Source organism: Scyliorhinus torazame, chromosome 29 (genome assembly GCF_047496885.1).
Source record: "Scyliorhinus torazame isolate Kashiwa2021f chromosome 29, sScyTor2.1, whole genome shotgun sequence".
Taxonomy (NCBI): domain Eukaryota; kingdom Metazoa; phylum Chordata; class Chondrichthyes; order Carcharhiniformes; family Scyliorhinidae; genus Scyliorhinus; species Scyliorhinus torazame.
In genome coordinates this window covers 22,517,779-22,541,279 of record NC_092735.1, presented here as the reverse complement: position 1 = coordinate 22,541,279, position 23,501 = coordinate 22,517,779, and the positions used below count along the sequence as shown (strand labels likewise).

The following is a 23,501-nucleotide window of genomic DNA, read 5'->3' as shown; positions in this document are numbered from 1 at the left end:
CTCGATGGGCCGAATGGCCTAATTCTGCTCCTATAATCTTATGAACTTATCATAACACTTGGGGCTCATGTGGCAAGACTGAAGTCAGAAAGCAGTCAATGGGCTGGTTTAGCTCAGCGGGCTAGACAGCTAGTTAGTGATGCAGAACAGGGCCAGCAGCGCGGGTTCAATTCCCGTCCCAGCTTACCCGAACGGAATGTGGCGATTAGGGGCTTTTCACAGTAACTTCATACTTGTGACAATAAAGATAACAAGTCCGTACTTCCTGACTTTTGTACACACTCCTTGGCCGGGATTCCCCGTTGCCGGGATTCCCCGCTGCCAGTCCGCGCCCCGCTGCCGCTATCGAACAGCGTCACTTCGATTGTAGCAGTTCCTGATGTCACAGGGAGATGTAGGAACGGGAGGAGGTCGCTCCGCCCCTCGAACCCAGGCTGTCCTGAAGAGGTTGCCTGATGAGGCACGGTTGAGCAGGTTGGACCTGTACTCATTGGAGTTCCTAAGAAGGAGGGGTGATCTTACTGAAATGTATAAGATCCTGGGGTGGGGGTGGGGGGATGCTTCCCTCGGCGAGAGTTTAAAAATGAAGGGTCTCCCATTTTAAGACTGAGGTGAGAAGATATTGCTTATCTCCGAGGGTTATTAATCTGTGGCATTGTCTTCCCGAGAGAGGTTGGGTCATTGAATACATTCAGGGTTGAGTTAGACAGACTTTTGATCGACAAGGGAGTTGTGGGTTATTGGGGCGGAGGAGCGAAGCCCCCCCCCAATGACCCATGATTCCCTGAGAGACCAAGGTAGAAAATGGAGTGAAAGTGGAATTCGGGCAACAATCGAATTAGCTCTGGCAGAACTGGCTTGGCGGGTGAGAGGGGGGGGGGGGGGGTTTAGCGGGGAGGGGAGCGAATTGCATACTCCTGCTGCTAACCCTTGCGTTATTGTGCCATTTGTTTGGATCGTGACTGATCGCTGTGTCTCATTCCGTCTACCCGCCTTACTCTGTAGAACCCCCCAACATCCCTTGCCTAAAAGAAAAATGCCGCTCTCAATTACAACATTTTACATTTGGGACCCCCCCCCCCACTCTCTCTCCCAGGACCCTTCTCTCCCCACCCTCAAAGCCTCCAGAGCTCTTTGGTGAAGAGGAGCACTTCAGTTTGAAGTTGGCGCAGTTTTGTGTCTCATTTTCATTCACTGCCCCCTCTTGACGTCACTGCTCCTCCCCGCCTGGGGACATTGCAGGTCCACAGAAGGTCATGGTGCAGAAGGAGCCCTTTTGACCCATCGTGTCTGCACCGGCTTTCCAAACGGGCCACAAGTTTTTTTTATTTCTGCCATTCCTTTTGTTTTCTTGTCATGTGAGAGTACCTTTAAGAAATGGGTGTTTAAGATATGTACCTTTAAGAAATGGAGCTGCTCATGTTACTGGGGTGATGTCAGAGTGTGGGTGGAGCTGAGCTCTACTTCTGCTTTTTAGTTTCAGTTTGAGAAAAAGCTTGGGTGTGTCTGTGTGTTTCAGTGAGCTGCATCTGAAGTCTGCCATCCAAAGACTATCTTAATCATTTGGTGAATTCAGAATTATAAATGTTTTCAGTATTGAATGTAAACCCTGATGTGAGTCTGTTTAGAGGTTTGTTAAGTCTTTTGGATGTTTAAAGAACAGAATACAGATTACTTAGGGGGGTGTATTTGAATTAATGGTTGCTAAGATGTTCACTGTTTGTTCTAAAAAGGTTAACTTGAGTTCATAGAATAAACATTGTTTTGCTTTAAAAAATACTTTTCCATTTCTACTGTACCACACCTGTAGAGTGGGCCGTGTGCTCCCCGTACCACAATCTATTAAAAGTTGTGGGTCAGGTGAACTCCATGATACACTTTGGGGTTCTCTAAACCCTGGCCCATAACATTATGTCATTGAAAGGAAGATCATACATGATTTGATTTCCTCCGTTCTATCTTACTGACTCCAACTAGGGTCGCTTTTAAGACATACCAACATTAAGCATAGAATCACTACATTGCACCATTCGGCCCATCGAGTCTTCACCGACCTTCTGAAAGAGCACCCAATCTAGGCCCATGCCCCACCCTATCCCTGTAAACCAGTAACCCCCGTCTAACCATTTTGGACTCAAAAGGGGCAATTTAGCGTGACCAATCCAACTAACCGGCACGTCTTTGGACTGTGGGAGGAAGCCGGAGCACCCGGAGGAAACCCACGCAGACACGGGGAGAAAGTGCAAACCACACAGACAGTGACCCAAGGCTAGAATTGAACCGTTTATTGTCAGTCTTTAACTATTTGTCGATCTTAGATATTGTTATGTGTGTGCTGTTTTCCTCGTGCAGGTTGCTTTGTGAGCTATTTGCGGAGGACATTGGGTGCGCTCCATAATTTGTATCACCCTTTATAAAATGAAATTTATAACCATGCAGCTATAGCAGAATACCTAATGATGCGTCTCAGGCAGCATCTTTCAATATATTTCGCACACCATGAGGTGCTTTGATCTGCACTTAGCGTTCTTCTGAACAAAGGGTTGGGAATGGGTTGATAAAGAGACTTCTTCACTCAAGGGCTGTAAATCATTGGGATTCTTGACCGTAGTGGGCGACAGTGGTGTGTGGTGGTAATGTTACAGAGGATCGGGCTAATGTTTTGGGGACATGGGTTCAAATCCCACCGCGGCAGCTGGTGGAATTGAAAGTCAGTTCATAAAATCTGGAATTGAAAGCTAGTCTCTGTAATGTTGACCGCCACAGCGATCATCGATTGTCGTATTAAACCCGTCTGCTTCATTAATGTCCTTCAGGGAACCACGTTTGCCCTCCTTGCCTGGTCTGGCCGACATGTGACTCCAAACTCCCCAGTCATATGGTTCACTCTTAAAACTGCCCTCTGAAATGGCGGGGCAAGCCACTCCACTCCAGGGCGATTAGGGATGTTGGCCTTGCCAGTGACGGCCACATACCATGAAAGAATAAATAGGTGTAGCGTGGAATGGATTCTCAGTTGTTTTTGATGCGAAGGGATTGGGGCGGTGGCACGGTGGTTAGCACTGCTGCCTCCACAGGGCAGCACGGTGGCGCAATGGTTAGCACTGCAGTCTCACGGCGCCAAGGTCCCGGGTTCGATCCCGGCCCCGGGTCACTGTCCGTGTGGAGTTTACACATTCTCCCCGTGTCTGCGTGGGTTTCGCCCCCACAACCCAAAGATGTGCAGGGTAGGCGGAACGGCCACGCTAAATTGCCCCTTAATTGGAAAAAATGAATTAAGTACTCTAAATTTATATCTTTAAAAAAGCACTGCTGCCTCACAGCACCAGGGACACGGGTTCGATTGGGTCTTGGGTGACTGTGTGGAGTTTGCGCATTTGCCCCATGTCTGCGTGGGTTTCCTCCCACAGTCCAAAAACGTGCAGGTTAGGTGTATTGGCCATGAATCGATACACAGTGCAATGGGGATAGGGCGGGGAAACAGGCGGGGAAGTAGACTGGTCTTTCGAAGGATAGGTGCACCCTAAGGGCTGAGTGGATTCTGTGAGCTGAAAGGTGCAGCTCAGACAGATGACCAGCCTTTAAGATTTACATTTAGATTGTGCTTTTCGTCTCGTACTACTTGGCAACCAATTTTCTTTTGGACGTGTAGTCACTGTTGTAATTAAAGAAAAGTGATAGTCAATACTCACTCAGAGAACTGTGACAAACAGAATCTGATAATGTCCGGACAATCTGTTTTCCTGCAATGTTGATTGAGGAAAAAAGATTGGTCAAGGCACCAGAGATAATTCCTCTGCTCTTAGAGTCATTTGAATCCTTACAGCGCAGAAGGAGTCCATTCGGTCCATTGAGTCTATGCCAAGCCTCCGAAAGAGCACTCTACCTAGGCCCTTTCCCAGTAACCCCACCTAACCTTTGGACAATAAGGGCAATTTCAGCACGGCCTATCCACCTAACCTGCATGTCTTTGGACTGTGGGAGGAAACCGGAGCTCCCGGATGAAACCCACGCAGAAACAGGGAGGACGTGCAGACTCCACGCAGGCAGTGATTGGTTGGAATCGAAGCCGGGTCGCTGATGCTGTGAGGCAGCAGTGCTGTCAGCTGTGTCGCCGTGCCGCCCTGCACTGTGGGCAGTGCTTTAAAACCTACTGCTTTAAAGTTGAGCCCTGGGAACTTTGCCAGCAGGCTGATGGGGCCTTGGTTTAATGGCTCATCCAAAAGTCAGAACCTGGGACAGTGCGGCTGCACTCCCTCAGCACTGCACCATAGTGTCAGCTTTGACTTTTTTGTTGGGGTGGGGGGGGGGTTCAATCCCTGCAGTGGGATTTGAACCCAGCATCTCGTGATTCAGTACGCGGATACACCCCAGACGGACACTCGGGGGGGGGGGGGGGGGGGGGGGGGGGGGAGGAAAGAGAGAAAGAGAGACCGACGCGCACATGGGCGCAGAGGGAGAGAGACGGAGGCGCACATGGGCAGAGAGAGAGAGAGACGGACGCGCACATGGGCACAGAGAGAGAGACACGGACGCGCACATGGGCACACAGAGAGAGAGACGGACGCGCACATGGGCGCAGAGAGAGAGAGACGGACGCGCACATGGGCGCAGAGAGAGAGAGACGGACGCGCACATGGGCGCAGAGAGATAGAGACTGACGCGCACATGGGCACAGAGAGAGAGAGACGGACGCGCACATGGCCGCAGAGAGAGAGAGACGGACGCGCACATGGGTGCAGAGAGAGAGAGACGGACGCGCACATGGGCACAGAGAGAGAGAGACGGACGCGCACATGGGCGCAGAGAGAGAGAGAGACGGATGCGCACATGGGCGCAGAGGGAGAGAGACGGACGCGCACATGGGCGCAGAGAGAGAGAGACGGACACGCACATGGGCGCAGAGAGAGAGAGACGGACGCGCACATGGGCGCAGAGAGGGAGAGACGGACGCGCACATGGGCGCAGAGAGAGAGAGACGGACGCGCACATGGGCGCAGAGGGAGAGAGAGACGGACGCGCACATGGGCGGAGAGAGAGAGAGACGGACGCGCACATGGGCGCAGAGAGAGAGAGACGGATGCGCACATGGGTGCAGAGAGAGAGAGACTGACGCGCACATGGGCACAGAGAGAGAGAGACGGACGCGCACATGGGCGCAGAGAGAGAGAGACGGACGCGCACATGGGCGCAGAGGGAGAGAGACGGACGCGCACATGGGCGCAGAGAGAGAGAGACGGACACGCACATGGGCGCAGAGAGAGAGAGACTGACGCGCACATGGGCACAGAGAGAGAGAGACGGACACGCACATGGGCACAGAGAGAGAGAGACGGACGCGCACATGGGCACAGAGAGAGAGAGACGGACGCGCACATGGCCGCAGAGAGAGAGAGACGGACGCGCGCATGGGCGCAGAGAGAGAGAGACGGACGCGCACATGGGCGCAGAGGGAGAGAGACGGACGCGCACATGGGCGCAGAGAGAGAGAGACGGACACGCACATGAGCGCAGAGAGAGAGAGACGGACACGCACGTGGGCGCAGAGGGAGAGAGAGACGGACGCGCACATGGGCGGAGAGAGAGAGAGACGGACGAGCACATGGGTGCAGAGAGAGAGACTGACGCGCACATGGGCACAGAGAGAGAGAGACGGACGCGCACATGGGCGGAGAGAGAGCGAGACGGACGAGCACATGGGCACAGAGAGAGAGAGACTGACGCGCACATGGGCACAGAGAGAGAGAGACGGACGCGCACATGGGCACAGAGGGAGAGAAACGGACGCGCACATGGGCGCAGAGGGAGAGAGACGGACGCGCACATGGGCACAGAGAGAGAGAGACGGACACGCACATGGGCGCAGAGAGAGAGAGACTGACGCGCACATGGGCGCAGAGGGAGAGAGACGGACGCGCACATGGGCACAGAGGGAGAGAGACTGACGCGCACATGGGCGCAGAGAGAGAGAGACGGACGTGCACATGGGCGCAGAGGGAGAGAGACGGACGAGCACATGGGCGCAGAGGGAGAGAGACGGACGCGCACATGGGTGCAGAGAGAGAGAGAGAGACGGACGCGCACATGGGCGCAGAGAGAGAGACGGACGCGCACATGGGTGCAGAGAGAGAGAGACTGACGAGCACATGGGTGCAGAGAGAGAGAGAGAGACGGACGCGCACATGGGCACAGAGAGAGAGAGACGGAAGCGCACATGGGCACAGAGAGAGAGAGACGGACGCGCACATGGGCACAGAGAGAGAGAGACGGAAGCGCACATGGGCACAGAGAGAGAGACGGACGTGCACATGGGCACAGAGAGCGAGAGACGGACGCGCACATGGGCACAGAGAGAGAGAGACTGACGCGCACATGGGTGCAGAGACAGAGAGACGGATGCGCACATGGGCGCAGAGAGAGAGAGACGGACGCGCACATGGGCACAGAGAGAGAGAGACGGAAGCGCACATGGGCACAGAGAGAGAGACGGACGTGCACATGGGCACAGAGACAGAGAGACGGACGTGCACATGGGCACAGAGAGAGAGAGACGGACGCGCACATGGGCACAGAGGGAGAGAGACGGAACCGCACATGGGCACACAGAGAGAGACGGACGTGCACATGGGCACAGAGAGAGAGAGACGGACGAGCACATGGGTGCAGAGAGAGAGAGACGGACGAGCACATGGGCACAGAGGGAGAGAGATGGACGCGCACATGGGCACAGAGAGAGAGAGACGGACGCGCACATGGGCACAGAGAGAGAGAGACGGAAGCGCACATGGGCACAGAGACAGAGAGACGGACGTGCACATGGGCACAGAGAGAGAGAGACGGACGCGCACATGGGCACAGAGGGAGAGAGACGGAAGCGCACATGGGCACAGAGAGAGAGACGGACGTGCACATGGGCACAGAGAGAGAGAGACGGACGAGCACATGGGTGCAGAGAGAGAGAGAGACGGACGCGCACATGGGCGCAGAGAGAGAGAGACGGACGCGCACATGGGCGCAGAGGGAGAGAGACGGACGCGCACATGGGCGCAGAGAGAGAGAGACGGACGCGCACATGGGCACAGAGAGAGACTGACGCGCACATGGGTGCAGAGAGAGAGAGACGGACGCGCACATGGGCGCAGAGAGAGAGAGACGGACGCGCACATGGGCACAGAGAGAGAGAGACGGACGCGCACATGGGCACAGAGAGAGAGAGACGGACGCGCACATGGGCGCAGAGAGGGAGAGACGGACGCGCACATGGGCGCAGAGAGAGAGAGACGGACGTGCACATGGGTGCAGAGAGAGAGAGACGGACGCGCACATGGGCGCAGAGAGAGAGAGACGGACGCGCACATGGGTGCAGAGAGAGAGAGACGGACGCGCACATGGGCGCAGAGGGAGAGAGACGGACGCGCACATGGGCACAGAGAGAGAGAGACGGACGCGCACATGGGTGCAGAGAGAGAGAGACGGACGCGCACATGGGTGCAGAGAGAGAGAGACGGACGCGCACATGGGCGCAGAGGGAGAGAGACGGACGCGCACATGGGCACAGAGAGAGAGAGACGGACGCGCACATGGGCGCAGAGAGAGAGAGACGGACGCGCACATGGGCACAGAGAGAGAGAGAGACGGACGCGCACATGGGCGCAGAGAGAGAGAGGGACGGACGCGCACATGGGCGCAGAGAGAGAGAGACGGACGCGCACATGGGCGCAGAGAGAGAGAGATGGACGTGCACATGGGCGCAGAGAGAGAGAGACGGACGTGCACATGGGCGCAGAGGGAGAGAGACGGACGCGCACATGGGCGCAAAGAGAGAGTGAAGGACGCGCCCATGGGCGCAGAGAGAGAGAGACGGACGCGCACATGGGCGCAGAGAGAGAGAGATGGACGCGCACATGGGCGCAGAGAGAGAGAGACGGACGCGCACCTGGGCACAGAGAGAGAGAGACGAACGCGCACATGGGCACAGAGAGAGAGAGACGGTCGCGCACATGGGTGCAGAGAGAGAGAGACGGACGCGCACATGGGCGCAGAGAGAGAGAGACGGACGCGCACATGGGCACAGAGAGAGAGAGACGGACGCGCACATGGGCGCAGAGAGAGAGAGACGGACGCGCACATGGGCGCAGAGAGAGAGAGACGGACGTGCACATGGGCACAGAGAGAGAGAGACGGACGCGCACATGGGCGCAGAGAGAGAGAGACGGACGCGCACATGGGCGCAGAGAGAGAGAGAGAGAGACGGACGCGCACATGGGCACAGAGGGAGAGAGACGGACGCGCACATGGGCACAGAGAGAGAGAGACGGACGCGCACATGGGCGCAGAGAGAGAGAGACGGACGCGCACATGGGCGCAGAGAGAGAGAGAGAGAGACGGACGTGCACATGGGCACAGAGAGAGAGAGACGGACGCGCACATGGGCACAGAGAGAGAGAGAGATGGACGTGCACATGGGCACAGAGAGAGAGAGAGACGGACGCGCACATGGGTGCAGAGAGAGAGAGACTGACGCGCACATGGGCGCAGAGAGAGAGAGGCGGACGAGCACATGGGTGCAGAGAGAGAGAGGCGGACGAGCACATGGGTGCAGAGAGAGAGAGAGACGGACGCGCACATGGGCAGAGAGAGAGAGAGACGGACGCGCACATGGGCGCAGAGAGAGAGAGAGACGGACGCGCACATGGGTGCAGAGAGAGAGAGACTGACGCGCACATGGGCGCAGAGAGAGAGAGACGGACGAGCACATGGGTGCAGAGAGAGAGAGGCGGACGAGCACATGGGTGCAGAGAGAGAGAGACGGACGCGCACATGGGCACAGAGAGAGAGAGAGACGGACGCGCACATGGGCACAGAGAGAGAGAGAGACGGACGCGCACATGGGTGCAGAGAGAGAGAGACTGACGCGCACATGGGCGCAGAGAGAGAGAGACGGACGAGCACATGGGTGCAGAGAGAGAGAGGCGGACGAGCACATGGGCACAGAGAGAGAGAGACGGACGCGCACATGGGCGCAGAGGGAGAGAGACGGACGTGCACATGGGCACAGAGAGAGAGAGACGGACGCGCACATGGGCGCAGAGAGAGAGAGACGGACGCGCACATGGGCGCAGAGAGAGAGAGACGGACGCGCACATGGGCGCAGAGAGAGAGAGACGGACGTGCACATGGGCGGAGAGAGAGAGACGGACGCGCACATGGGCGCAGAGAAAGGGAGACGGATGTGCACATGGGCACAGAGGGAGAGAGACGGACGCGCACATGGGCGCAGAGAGAGAGAGAGAGAGACGGACGCGCACATGGGCACAGAGAGAGAGAGAATGACGCGCACATGGGCACAGAGAGAGAGAGACGGACGCGCACATGGGCGCAGAGAGAGAGAGACGGACGCGCACATGGGCGCAGAGAGAGAGAGAGAGAGACGGACGCGCACATGGGCACAGAGAGAGAGAGAATGACGCGTACATGGGCACAGAGAGAGAGAGAGACGGACGCGCACATGGGTGCAGAGAGAGAGAGACTGACGCGCACATGGGTGCAGAGAGAGAGAGACGGACGAGCACATGGGTGCAGAGAGAGAGAGAGACGGACGCGCACATGGGCGCAGAGAGAGAGAGACGGACGCGCACATGGGCGCAGAGAGAGAGAGACGGACGCGCACATGGGTGCAGAGAGAGAGAGAGACGGACGCGCACATGGGCACAGACAGAGAGAGACGGACGTGCACATGGGCACAGAGAGAGAGAGAAGGACGCGCACATGGGCACAGAGAGAGAGAGACGGACGCGCACATGGGCGCAGAGAGAGAGAGACGGACGCGCACATGGGCGCAGAGAGAGAGAGAGAGAGACGGACGCGCACATGGGCGCAGAGAGAGAGAGAGTGAGACGGACGCGCACATGGGCGCAGAGAGAGAGAGACGGACGCGCACATGGGCACAGAGAGAGAGAGACGGACGCGCACATGGGCACAGACAGAGAGAGACGGACGTGCACATGGGCACAGAGAGAGAGAGAAGGACGCGCACATGGGCACAGAGAGAGAGAGACGGACGCGCACATGGGCACAGAGAGAGAGAGACGGATGCGCACATGGGCGCAGAGGGAGAGAGACGGACGCGCACATGGGCGCAGAGAGAGAGAGACGGACGCGCGCATGGGCGCAGAGAGAGAGAGACGGACGCGCACATGGGCGCAGAGGGAGAGAGACGGCGCGCACATGGGTGCAGAGAGAGAGAGACGGACGTGCACATGGGCGCAGAGGGAGAGAGACGGACGCGCACATGGGCGCAGAGGGAGAGAGACGGACGTGAACATGGGCGGAGAGAGAGAGAGACGGACGCGCACATGGGCGCAGAGAGAGAGAGACGGACGCGCACATGGGCGCAGAGAGAGAGAGAGAGAGAGAGAGACGGACGCGCACATGGGCACAGAGAGAGAGAGACGGACGCGCACATGGGCACAGAGAGAGAGAGAGACGGACGTGCACATGGGCACAGAGAGAGAGAGAGACGGACGCGGACATGGGTGCAGAGAGAGAGAGACTGACGCGCACATGGGTGCAGAGAGAGAGAGAGAGAGAGACGGACGAGCACATGGGTGCAGAGAGAGAGAGACGGACGAGCACATGGGTGCAGAGAGAGAGAGAGAGACGGACGCGCACATGGGCACAGAGAGAGAGAGATAGACGCGCACATGGGCACAGAGAGAGAGAGACGGACGAGCACATGGGTGCAGAGAGAGAGAGAGACGGACGCGCACATGGGCACAGAGAGAGAGAGACGGATGCGCACATGGGTGCAGAGAGAGAGAGAGACGGACGCGCACATGGGCAGAGAGAGAGAGAGACGGACGAGCACATGTGTGCAGAGAGAGAGAGAGACGGACGAGCACATGGGTGCAGAGAGAGAGTGAGACGGACGCGCACATGGGCGCAGAGAGAGAGAGACGGACGCGCACATGGGCGCAGAGGGAGAGAGACGGACGCGCACATGGGCGCAGAGAGAGAGAGACCGACGCGCACATGGGCACAGAGAGAGAGAGACGGACGTGCGCATGGGCGCAGAGAGAGAGAGACGGACGCGCACATGGGCACAGAGAGAGAGAGACGGACGCGCACATGGGCACAGAGAGAGAGAGACGGACGCGCACATGGGCACAGAGAGAGAGAGACGGACGTGCACATGGGCACAGAGAGAGAGAGACGGACGCGCACATGGGCGCAGAGGGAGAGAGACGGACGCGCACATGGGTGCAGAGAGAGAGAGACGGACGCGCACATGGGCGCAGAGAGAGAGAGACGGACGCGCACATGGGCGCAGAGAGAGAGAGACGGACGCGCACATGGGCGCAGAGGGAGAGAGATGGACGCGCACATGGGTGCAGAGAGAGAGAGACGGACGCGCACATGGGCGCAGAGGGAGAGGGACAGGTGAATGTGAGGGCGCAGAAAAATACGAACGCACTCTCATCAGACGGACACTCACAGAAAGAGAGAGAGACAAAGACAGATGCATGCACGGGCGCAGAGGGAGCGGGACGGATGTGCGGTCGCAGAGAGATACAGACGCACACGCATCAGACGGACACCTTTTCATCGAATGGTGAAGCAGGCTTGAAGGGCTGAATCATCAACTCCTACTCCTATTTTGTATGAAATCCTGCAGCCATGTAATGCCCCTTACGGACATCGATCATTGCTCCTCATCCTCCTTTAGGTTTAGTTGATAGTTCAGAGCTCCAACCCCTTCTGAATACTGAATTAATTCTCTTGCCGCCAAAGGGTTTAATCTCCTCCATCTGCTGTGTCACTCTGTCCATTAATACGTTTGCACACATTCCTGCCAGCACAGTTTTAATCTCTTTAAATTAAACACAGATAGAAATTTCCGTCAGCATGTTAATGGGGTACAAACTGAACCCTCGGTGCCCACGTGAAGCCAGAGATTCCAACTAATGTTCATCGCAGGAACAAAATGACATTTGACAACTCGCTTAGCAACCGCTTGCCATGACTGATTCAGGCTGCCTGTCTCACGGATTCCATTTTATGTGAGTAGATTCAGAAGGCCCAGATTTCCATGTTCTTGGCCGTAAGTGAGCTTCTTTCTGCCGTCCCATTCGCAACCCCCCACCCCCCCTGTAATTCAGGGAGTGACTGTGCCTGTGGGGTGATGTCCATACAGTGCAGAAGGAGGCCATTTGGCCCATCGCGTCTGCACCCACCCTCTGAAACAGCACCCCCAACTCGGGCCCACTGCCCCGCCCTATCCCCGAAGCCCCGTAACCTAGCCCGCGCATCTTTGGTGTCCAAAGGGGCAATTTAGCATGAGCCAATCAACTGGCCTGCACATCTTTGGACTGTGGGAGGAAACCGGAGCACCCGGAGGAAACCCACGCCGACACGGGGCGAACGAACAAACTCCACACGGTCAGTGACCCGAGGGAACGCATGGGAACACTGGTTTAGCACAGTGGGCTAAACAGCTGACTTGTAATGCAGAACAAAGGCCAGCAGCGCGGGTTCAATTCTCGTACCGGCCTCCCCGAACAGGCGCCGGGATGTGGCGACTAGGGGCTTTTCGCAGTAACTTCACTGAAGCCTACTTGTGACAATAAGCGATTTTCATTTCATTTTACATTCGACACCACTGCCTCTACGCTCCCCTCCTAGGTGACTCACAACAACACCACTTGGACATCGATCTGCTATTCCTTCATTTCTCTGGTCAACACCCCGGCATAGACTGCAGCGGTTAAAAAAGGCGCTTCACTACTACCTTTGCGAGGACAGTTAGGGTTGGGCAATAAATGCTGGCTGTTACAGTCTCGTATTAATCATAGAAAGCTGGGAACTAATTACTACGAGGATGTACACCGACGGTGCCACATGTAACTGCTGCTTCAGATTTCTGTTGTGGGCTGATTTCTCCCCCTCCCCCTGATCGGAATGATTTGTTTGCTGTGGGAACTGTCACATCCAGCTATTTCATACAGTGTGTGTGTGGTCCCTAAACCTGTTGTATTCCCAAACCCATCGTCATCTTCAGTTTATGGACATTTTGGGGCAGCACGGTAGCATTGTGGATAGCACAATTGCTTCACAGCTCCAGGGTCCCAGGTTCGATTCCGGCTTGGGTCACTGTCTGTGCGGAGTCTGCACATCCTCCCCGTGTGTGTGTAGGTTTCCTCCGGGTGCTCCGGTTTCCTCCCACAGTCCAAAGATGTGCAGGTTAGGTGGATTGGCCATTATAAATTGCCCTTAGTGTCCACAATTGCCCTTAGTGTTGGGTGGGGTTACTGGGTTATGGGGATAGGGTGGAGGTGTTGACCTTGGGTAGGGTGCTCTTTCCAAGAGCCGGTGCAGACTTGATGGGCCGAATGGCCTCCTTCGGCACTGTGAATTCTATGGTAATTTTGGGTTTTTCTCTTTCTTTCTCATTCACCCTATTACTCTCTTTCTCTGATGACTCGTTTACCACCTCCTTCCCTCGTTCTGTTCTTCTTTTCCCAATGATGGGGTTTTCCAAAAACTCTGCAGTTTGGTTCACCTTTTAGGACATTTCCTTCTCTCTGTGAACCCCGTGTAGTCATCCAGAGCTCCCACACATCTTCCTCCCCGTCTGGAGGGCCTTATTTTTTTGTTGTTGCTCTTTCACTGCATCAACCCTGCTGCCTTTCCTTTGACTTAACTGAAGGCTAGTCGAGTTTGTAGTCAGTCCATCTGTGGAGGTATGTGCTCTGGCAATGTCTACAGCCTGTGATGCTGTGAACCTGTCTTTTCCAAATCGATCGTTTTGTTCTTTAGGGTGTGCAAATCCTGGTTTAGCACAGGGCTAAATCGCTGGCGTTGAAAGCAGACCAAGGCAGGCCAGCAGCACGGTTCAATTCCCATACCAGCCTCCCCGAACAGGCGCCGGAATGTGGCGACTAGGGGCTTTTCACAGTAACTTCATTTGAAGCCTACTTGTGACAATAAGCAATTTTCATTTTCAGGAGCTGATCGACCAGCCTTTCATCTCTTTCCTCGATGGCTGCATTTTTCAATCTTGTTAAGAAATTGTCCACAGGCTCACCTGGTTCCTGCCTCAGGCTTTGGAATTCACATTGGTGGATCCGATGATTTGACTTTGGCTGGAGATCTGTGCTGAATTTTCCCAAAGTGTTAGCCACGGGAGCAAATCCCATCATGGCCGCTAAATCTCGCGAGTGGCCAAAAATGGAACTTCCGCCGGTGCGATCTCCGTTTCCTCTTGAACCGCTGCAGTCCCTGAGGTGTAGTTACACCCACAGTGCTGTTAGGGAGGGAGTTCCAGGATTTTGACCCAGTGACAGTGAAGGAACGGCGACATATTTCCAAGTCAGGATGGTGAGTGACTTGGAGGGGAACCTCCAGGTGGTGGGGTTCCCAGGAATCTGCTAAACTTGTCCTTCTAGATGGTAGTGGACGTGGGTTTGGAAGGTGCTACCTGAAGAACCTTGGTGTGTTACTGCAGTGCATCTTGTAGATGGTACACATGGCTGCCACTGTTTGGCAGTGGTGGATGAGTTGAATATTTGTGGACGGGGGAGCAATCAAGCGAGCTGCTTTGACCTGGATGGTGTTGAGCTTCTTGAGTGTTGTTGGAGCTGCACTCACCCAAGCGAAATGGAGAGTATTCCATCACACTCCTGATTTGTGTCTTGTAGATGGAATTGTGGGGGATTCAGCGATGGTAATGCCATTGAATGTCAAGGTTAGACCCTCTCTTGTAGGAGATGGTCATTGCCTGGCACTTGTGCATCGCAAATGTTACTTGTCATTTGTCAGCCCAAGCCTGTATATTATCCAGGGCTTGTGTCTTGCTGCATTTGGACATGGTCTGCTTCAGTATCTGAGGAGTCGCAAATGGTACTAAACATCGGCAAACATCCCCACTTCTGACCTCATGATGGATGGGAGGTCATTGATGAAGCAGCTGAACACGGTTGGGCCTCGGACACGACGCTGAGGAACTCCTGCAGTGATGTCCTGGAGCTGAAATGATTGACCTCCAACCACCACAACCATCTCCCTTTGTGCCAAGTGTGACTCCAACCAGCGGAGGGTTTCCCCCCTGATTCTCATTGACTGCAGTTTTTCAAGGGCTCCTTGATGCTATAGTCGGTCAAATGCTGCCTTGATGTCAAGGGCAGTGACTCTAATCCTCACCTCTGGCATTCATTTCTTTTGTCCATGTTTGAACCAAGGTTGTAATGAAGTCAGTAGCTGAGTGACCCTGGCGGAACCCAAATTGAGCATCTGCGGGTAGTTTATTGCTGAGTAAATGTCAGTTGATAATGCTGCCGATGACCTCTTCCATCGCTTTGCTGATGATGGAGAGTAGACTGATAGGGCGGTAATTGGCTGGGTTGGATTTGTCCTGTTTCTTGTGTACAGGACACACCTGGGCAATTTTCCACATTGCCAGGTAGATGCCAGTGTTGTAGCTGTGCTGGAACAGCTTGGCTAGCGGTGTGTTCTGGAGCTCAAGTCTTCAGGACTATTGCCGGGATATTTCGGGACCAGAGCCTTTGCAGTATCCGGTGCCTTCAGCCATTTCTTGCTATCCCGTGGAGTGAATCAAATTTGCTGAAGACAGACGTCTGTGATGCTGGCGACCTCCGGAGGAGACCGAGATGGATCATCCCCTCTGCCCCCGGCTGAAGATTGTTGCGAATGCTCAGCCTTTTCTTTTGCACTGATGTGTTGGGCTCCTCCATCATTGAGGATGGGGATATTCGTGGACCCTCAAGAGTATTGAAAGTCAAAGAGATCTAGGAGTACAGGTCCACAGGTCATTGAAAGGGGCAACACAGGTGGAGAAGGTAGTCAAGAAGGCATACGGCATGCTTGCCTTCATTGGCCGGGGCATTGAGTATAAGAATTGGCAAGTCATGTTGCAGCTGTATAGAACCTTAGGCCACACTTGGAGTATAGTGTTCAATTCTGGTCGCCACACTACCAGAAGGATGTGGAGGCTATAGAGAGGGTGCAGAAGAGATTTACCAGAATGTTGCCTGGTATGGAGGGCATTAGCTATGAGGAGCGATTGAATAAACTCGGTTTGTTCTCACTGGAACGAAGGAGGTTGAGGGGCGACCTGATAGAGGTCTACAAAATTATGAGGGGCATAGACAGAGTGGATAGTCAGAGGCTTTTCCCCAGGGTAGACGGGTCAATTACTAGGGGGCATAGGTTTAAGGTGAGAGGGGCAAGGTTTAGAGTAGATGTACGAGGCAAGTTTTTTACACAGAGGGTAGTGGGTGCCTGAAACTCGCTACCGGAGGAGGTAGTGGAAGCAGGGACGATAGGGACATTTAAGGGGCATCTTGACAAATATATGAATAGGATGGGAATAGAGGGATACGGACCCCGGAAGTGTAGAAGATTGTAGTTTAGTCGGGCAGCATGGTCGGCACGGGCTTGGAGGGCCGAAGGGCCTGTTCCTGTGCTGTACATTTCTTTGTTCTTTGTTCTTTGTCCATTGAGTTGTTCAATTGCCCACCACCATTCACGGCTGGATGTGGCAGGACTACAGAGCTTAGATCTGATCCGTTTGTTGTATAATTGCTTATCTCTGTCCATCACTTTGCTGCTTCTGCTTCTGGTACGCAAGTTGTAGCTTCACCAGGTTAACTCCTCATTTTTAGACCCGGTGTCGGGCCTGGCATACCGTCCTCCACTCTTCATTGGACCCCTGGCTTGGCGGTAATGGTAGAGTGGGGGATATGCCGGGCCATGAGGTTACAGGTTGTGGTTGAGTACAATGCCGCTGCTGGTGGCCACAGCACCTCATGATGCCCCGTCTTGCATTGCTAGATCTATTTGGAATCCATCCCAATTAGCACGGTGGTATTGCCACACAACAAGATGGAGGGCTTTGTCTCCACAAGGCCTGTGCAGTGGTCCCTCCTTTCGATACTGCTATGGACAGATGCATCTATGGAAGGCAGCTTGGTGAGGAAGAGTTAAGTATGTTTTTCACACTTGTTGGTTGCCTCACCATCTGCTGCAGTCCCAGTCTAGCAGCAATGTCCTTTAGGATGCGGCCAGCTAGGTCTGTGGTGGTACCACCCAGCCACGCTTGGTGATGGACATTGAAGTCCCCATCCAAAGTACGTTCTATGCCCCTGCCCTGGGTTGGATTTGTCCTGTTTCTTGTGTACAGGACACACCTGGGCAATTTTCCACATTGCCGTGTAGATGCCAGTGTTGTAGCTGTGCTGGAACAGCTTGGCTAGAGGTGTGTTCTGGAGCACAAGTCCTCAGGGCTATTGCCGGGATATTGTCTGGGCACATAGCCTCTGGCATTCAACTCTTTGACCATGTTTGAACCAAGGCTGTAATGAAGCCAGGAGCTGAGTGACCCTGGCGAACCCTCAATGCTTCCTCGAAGCGGCGTTCACATGGCGGAGTACTGACTCATCAGCTGAGGGAGGCGGGGGCGGGGGGGGGGGGTACGTGATAATCAGCAGGAGGTTTCCTTGCCTATGCTTGACCTTAATAATAATAATCTTTATTGTCACAAGTAGGCTTACATCAACACTGCAATGAAGTTACTGCGAAAAGCCCCTAGTCGCCACATTCCGGCACCTGTTTGGGTACACAGAGGGAGAATTCAGAATGTCAAATTACCTAACAGCACGTCTTTCGGGACTTGTGGGAGGAAACCGGAGCACCCGGAGGAAACCCACGCAGACACGGGAGAACGTGCAGACTCCGCACAGACAGTGACCCAAGCCGACAATCAAACCTGAGACCCTGGAGCTGTGAAGCACAGTGTTAACCACTGTGCTGCCGTACCTTGTGCGATGAGACATCATGGGGTCCAGAGTCGATGTTGCGGGCTCCCAGGTCAACACCCTCACGACTGTAGACCATTGTGCCACCACCTCTGCTGGGCCTGTCCTGCCAGTGGGACAGCACATACCCAGAGATAATGATGGGTGGCACATCTGTATCTGTAAGGTGTGATTTGTGAGTATGAGGCTGTTGCTTGACTAGTCTGTGAGACCACTCCCCAATTTTTATTAAAAAAAAAAAAAAATTAGAGTACCCAATTCAGTTTTTTCCAATTAAGGGGCAATTTCGCGTGGCCAATCCACCCACCCTGCGCATCTTTTGGGTTGTGGGGGGAAACCCACACAAACACGGGGAGAACGTGCAAACTCCACACGGACAGTGACCCAGAGCCGGGATCGAACCTGGGACCTCGGCGCCGTGAGGCAACAGGGCTAACCCACTGCGCCACCCTGCTGCCACTCCCCCAATTTTAGCACAAGACTCTGGATGTTAGTCAGGAATACTCTGCAGGGTCGACTGTGCTGTGTTTGTCACCGGCCGTCCCGGTGCCACGTTGATGCCGGGTGGTCCGTCCGGTTTCTCTCATCTTTACCTGGTCTGGCCTACATGTCCAAAGGTGTGCAGGTTAGGTGGAGTTGCGGGAATTGGGATGGGGTGGGGGGGGGGGGGGGGGGGGGGGGGGGGTGGGGGGAGGCTTGAGTGTATGCTCTTTCAGAGTGCAGAATCAGTGGGATAAGTTCATAGAATTCAAAGAATTTACAGTGCAGAAGGAGGCCATTCAGCCATCGAGTCTGCACTGGCCCTTGGAAAAAGCACCCCACCTAAGCCCCACACCTCCACCCTATCCCCGTAACCCCCACCTAACCTTTGTTTGGACACTAAGATGCAATTTAGCCTGGCCAATCCACCCAACCTGCACCTCTTTTGGACCCGAGGGAAACCCACGCACCCACGGGGAGAACGTGCAGACTCGGCACAGACAGTGACCCAAGCCGGGAATCGAACCTGGGACCCTGGAGCTGTGAAGCAACTGTGCTAACCACTGTGCTGCCTTGCTGCACCGTGCACTTCTTCTGCACTGTATGGACTCTTCTATGGATTCTGTATATGTGGCTCCAGACCCACAGCAATGTGGTTGACTCTGAATTGGCTCAGTAGGGGCAATTAGGGGTGGGCAATAAATGTTGGCTCCGCCAGCATTTAATGTTTGTTAATGTGTCCCACACTGAAAATTGACCCCATCGGGGTCACTGTGACCTTTTGTGATGTTATCCCCCTCCATTCTCTTCTTTCCAATCGCTTTCCCCAACAAATCAGAAGCAGGAGTTGGCCACTCGGCCCCTCGAGCCTGCTCCGCCATTCAATAAGATCATGGCAGGTCTGATTGTAACCTCAACCCCACTTCCTGTCCACCCCCCTGTAACCTTTCACCCCCGCCCCCCCCCCCCCCTTGCAGATGGGGAATTCATCCAGCCCTGCCTTAAAAATACTCCAAGTCATTGCTTCCTTCGCCTTTTGAGGCAGAAAGTTCCAGAGACCCATGCCCCTCTTGAGCCAGAACAATGCCTCCTCATCTCTAGCCTATGAATGTGAAGCTCGCCAACTGAACAGACCAACTAGGAATGACCACCGGTGAGTGAGTGACGGTTGAAGGTTGGACTGAGTGCTCAGCTTGTTTGGTAGCAAGTAACAGCTCCATTCCAATGTCTGAACTTACTGAGCTTCCAGACAGGTGGAAGGAATAAATTGGGAGTACAGTCGGTAGTCATAGTCATCAAGTCACAGAAGCAGCCCTAAGGTCTAGAATTGCCTTCAAGACCTAACGTTTTGACCGAGGATTTGGTCACCTGTCTTAATTCCGCCGCTGTCAAATTGTGTTTGATATTTGCTCCAGTGACCCACCTGATGGGTTTAAAGATGCTATATAAATTCCAGTCCCACATCACCTGGGTCACTCTGTAATGGCCCAGTGAGGCATTTGGCCATACAAGCAACTGCAATCAAGAGACCTTTGCACCATCCCAGGGTAACTAAGGAGGGGCTATTAATGAATAAATATCAGTGTAACCAACATCTCCAGGTCATTTAAAAAGAATCTTGTAATAGAAAAACAGATTCTGGTCAATGGTAAATCTCATGGGGTTGATGGTGGGGGATTCCATGATGTTAATGTCATTTCATGTCAAAGTGAGGATGGTTAGATTCTCATCTTGGAGATGTTCATTGCTTGGCACACACTGATGGCTTCAGTGTCTGAGGACTTGGCGAACTTTACTGAACAATGCGCGATCTTCAGGGAACATCCTCACAGCTTGACCTTGTGATGAGGGAAGGTGATTGATGAAGCAGCTAAAGATGGCTGGGCCGAGGACACTACCCTGAGGAACTCCTGCGGTGATGTCCTGGGATAGAGCTGATCAAACTCCAACCAGTGGAGGAATTTCCCCTGATGCCCATTGACGTCAGTTGTGCTGAGGCTCCTTGAGGCTGTCTCAGTCAGTTGCTGCCCTCTTGTCCAGGGCAGCCACTCTTGCCCCATTCTGGAGTTCAGCTCTTTCGCCCACGTTTGAACCAAGGTCAGGAACCCGACAGAGGAGCGATTATAGCTGAGCGAGTGCCGCTGGATAGCCGATGGTATCTTCCATCACTTTGCTAATGATCGAGAGTAGACCAATGGGCCAACAATTGACTGGATTGGATTAGTCCTGCGTTTTGGGGCAATTTTCCAGATAGTAGGTTTTCCTGGTTACAATCTCAGACCCCCTTATCTAACTTGAAATGATAAACTATGGAGAGCAATATCCGGCCTTTCCTGCCAGGATCTGCCTCTCCCACCGAGGGCCACTCCCCGCGACTGCTTCCCTGGTGGCATGGCCAGCAAGCAACGCAAATGCCCATTGACTTCAACGGGTATCTGAATGTTTGCTATGCCCCCAACCCCCTACTTCTGAACTCCTCCCATCGCATTGTGACCCTCCTATGCGGACAAAAACAAAATCTGGCCTGCGATGTGCGAATGCACTGAGAATTTATGAAGTAAACTGCTCGAACATATCATGTCCAAGAGTAGTTTAAAAAAACAAATTTAAAAATTGCCATCTATGTGCGTATCCCGTAGAACAATAAGGAAGTTCAGACCTAAGTAGGTTCCACCCTCAAGAGTTGGGACGTTGCCAACATTAACACAGATAAAATATTGTTCTAATTGGGTGCGTGTAAGCTCATGCCAGGTGGGGAATGACTATCGGACTTTGTTCCAGTTGCTGTGATGCTTGAACTTTTCCTTCTTTGACTGTTGGGTATGTTTCTAAATTACTTTATTGCCTCCTCTATTAGGAGTGGCAGCTGATTCTTTTGTCACCCTGAATGCGTGGATTTATCTGCACTCGCCTTGTGGGTGGAGGGAGGTTCTGGGCAGAATGGTACCAGTCACGGGCAAGGCCCAGATACTAACCTGGGCATGCGGTTGAGGTCTCGGGAGTAGATGCCAAGCGGAGGTTGCCGCTAGCTTGCCGTTGCACCTAGGAAGTGTGGACGATTTGCCACATAGCTTTTACAGTGCCCTGCACAGTATCAAAGTCAAAAACAAGAGAGCAGGGCATTTCTGAGCCCCCCGACCCCACACACACACCCCATCATAGAATTTACAGTGCAGAAGGAGGCCATTCAGCCCCTCAAGTCTGCACCGGCCCTTGGCAAGAGCACCCTATCAAAGCTCACACATCCACCCTATCCCGTAACCCCACCTAACCTTTTTTGGACACTAAGGGCAATTTAGCGTGGCCAACCCACCTAACCTGCACATCTTTGGACTGTGGGAGGAAACAGGAGCACCCGGAGGAAACCCACGCAGACACGGGAACATAGAACATAGAAAATACAGCACAGAACAGGCCCTTCGGCCCACGATGTTGTGCCGAACCTTTGTCCTAGATTAATCATAGATTATCACTGAATCCACAGTGCAGAAGGAGGCCATTCGGCCCCCCGAGTCTGCACCAGCTCCTGGAAAGAGCACCCCACCCAAACTCAACACCGCCACCCAACACCAAGGGCAATTTGGACATTAAGGGCAATTTATCATTGGCCAATTCACCTAACCCGCACATCTTTGGACTGTGGGAGGAAACCGGAGCACCCGGAGGAAACCCACGCAGACACGGGGAGGACGTGCAGACTCCACACAGACAGTGACCCAAGCTGGAATTGAACCTGGGACCCTGGAGCTGTGAAGCAACTATGCTAACCACTGTGCTACCCCGTGCCGCCCACCTCCCATCCATCTATGCCGCCTCATACCCTCCGAGCCAAGCTATGCCTGTCCACTCACTGCCATGGGCTGTCAAAGCCCAATTTCCAACTTGCGCTCCTTCACTTACACCCCCCTGCCAGGGCTCCTTCTAGCCCAATTCCAACTTAGTGCCAACTCTTACAAAGCCATGCCCCCTCGCCCACCACCCTTTGCCCTTACACCTCCCATGCCAACTCACCGAATATCCACTCAGGCCAACCCTCGGGGGGGGCCCCACGCAGCGATGAGATAAAATAAGGTGGAATGTTGCCTCTGATTCTGCTTGTAGACTCGCTGAGCATTGCCAACATTTTCTGCTTCCATTCCTGGCTGGATGTTGTTGGCTTTGGATGGGTTTGGGCCTGACTGTGATGCCCCCACACATTCCAATAGCCTCTCATCACTGCCTCAGCTCACTTGCGTGACATTCCTGAAGCAGTCAGCACCTGGAAACCGTAACAAGAGGAGAGGAAATTGCGACGTGAGGAAGGAGGAGTGACACAGCCTTGCCCTTGTTATTTTTAAGGGACTATCTCCGCTTTATAAGGGTTATTGAACTTGGCAAGTTGTGTCCGACACCAAATCAATAGCGCAGTTCATCAATCTTATGGGCAGCACGGTAGCACAGTGGTTAGCACTGTTGCCAGCGCCAGGGACCCGGGTTTGATTCCCACTATCTGTGCGGAGTCTGCACGTTCTCCCCGTGTCTCCCCCGTTCCCTCCGGGTGCTCCGGTCTCCTCCCACAGTCCAAAGATGTGTGGGTTAGGTGGATTGGCCGTGCTAAAATTGCCCCGTAGTGTCCAATGGTTAGATGGGGTTACTGGGATCCGGTGGAGCCGTGGGCTTAAGTAGGGCGCTCTTTCCAAGGACCAGTGCAGACTCGATGGGCCGAATGACCTCCTTCTGCACTGTAAATTCTACTTCCCAGCTCGCCAAACCCGACTTTTAAAAATGGCTGCCTGGGCACCAGACTTTCGGTCGGGGACAAAGGACTAGAATAGTAGTCAGGGCGGGCAACTCCAGAAGAACTGAGGAACATGAAGCACTCCACTAGCCCTTGACCCTCACACCCACAAACCCCTCGTGCCCGCCCCCATGGCTCCTCATGCTGACCTATGCCGCACCACTCACCACCCTCCCCCATGGGTCTTTATACCATCTATGCCAATGTGGTGCCAACTGACCCACCATCCTTTGCCCTAACACCTCCCACGCCAACTGGCCCAGTATCCACCTTGGGCAACCATGTAAAGATGAGATAAAATAAAGTTCTATGAAACAAACTTCTAAAGATCCTCTTGGACTTGCGATGTTCCACTGTTTGTGGCTCTATGGACTGGGCATGGACCTCTGGAATTCCCTCCCTAACCCCGTCGC

General features: G+C 54.2%; 1 protein-coding gene across 4 annotated transcripts in view; it reads left to right on the top strand.

The window, feature by feature from the left end:
• Positions 1-23,501, top strand: part of LOC140403927 (transcription factor MafK-like) — a 64,511-nt gene that overhangs the window by 26,740 nt on the left and 14,270 nt on the right. The gene's annotated exons all lie outside the window — the stretch shown is intronic.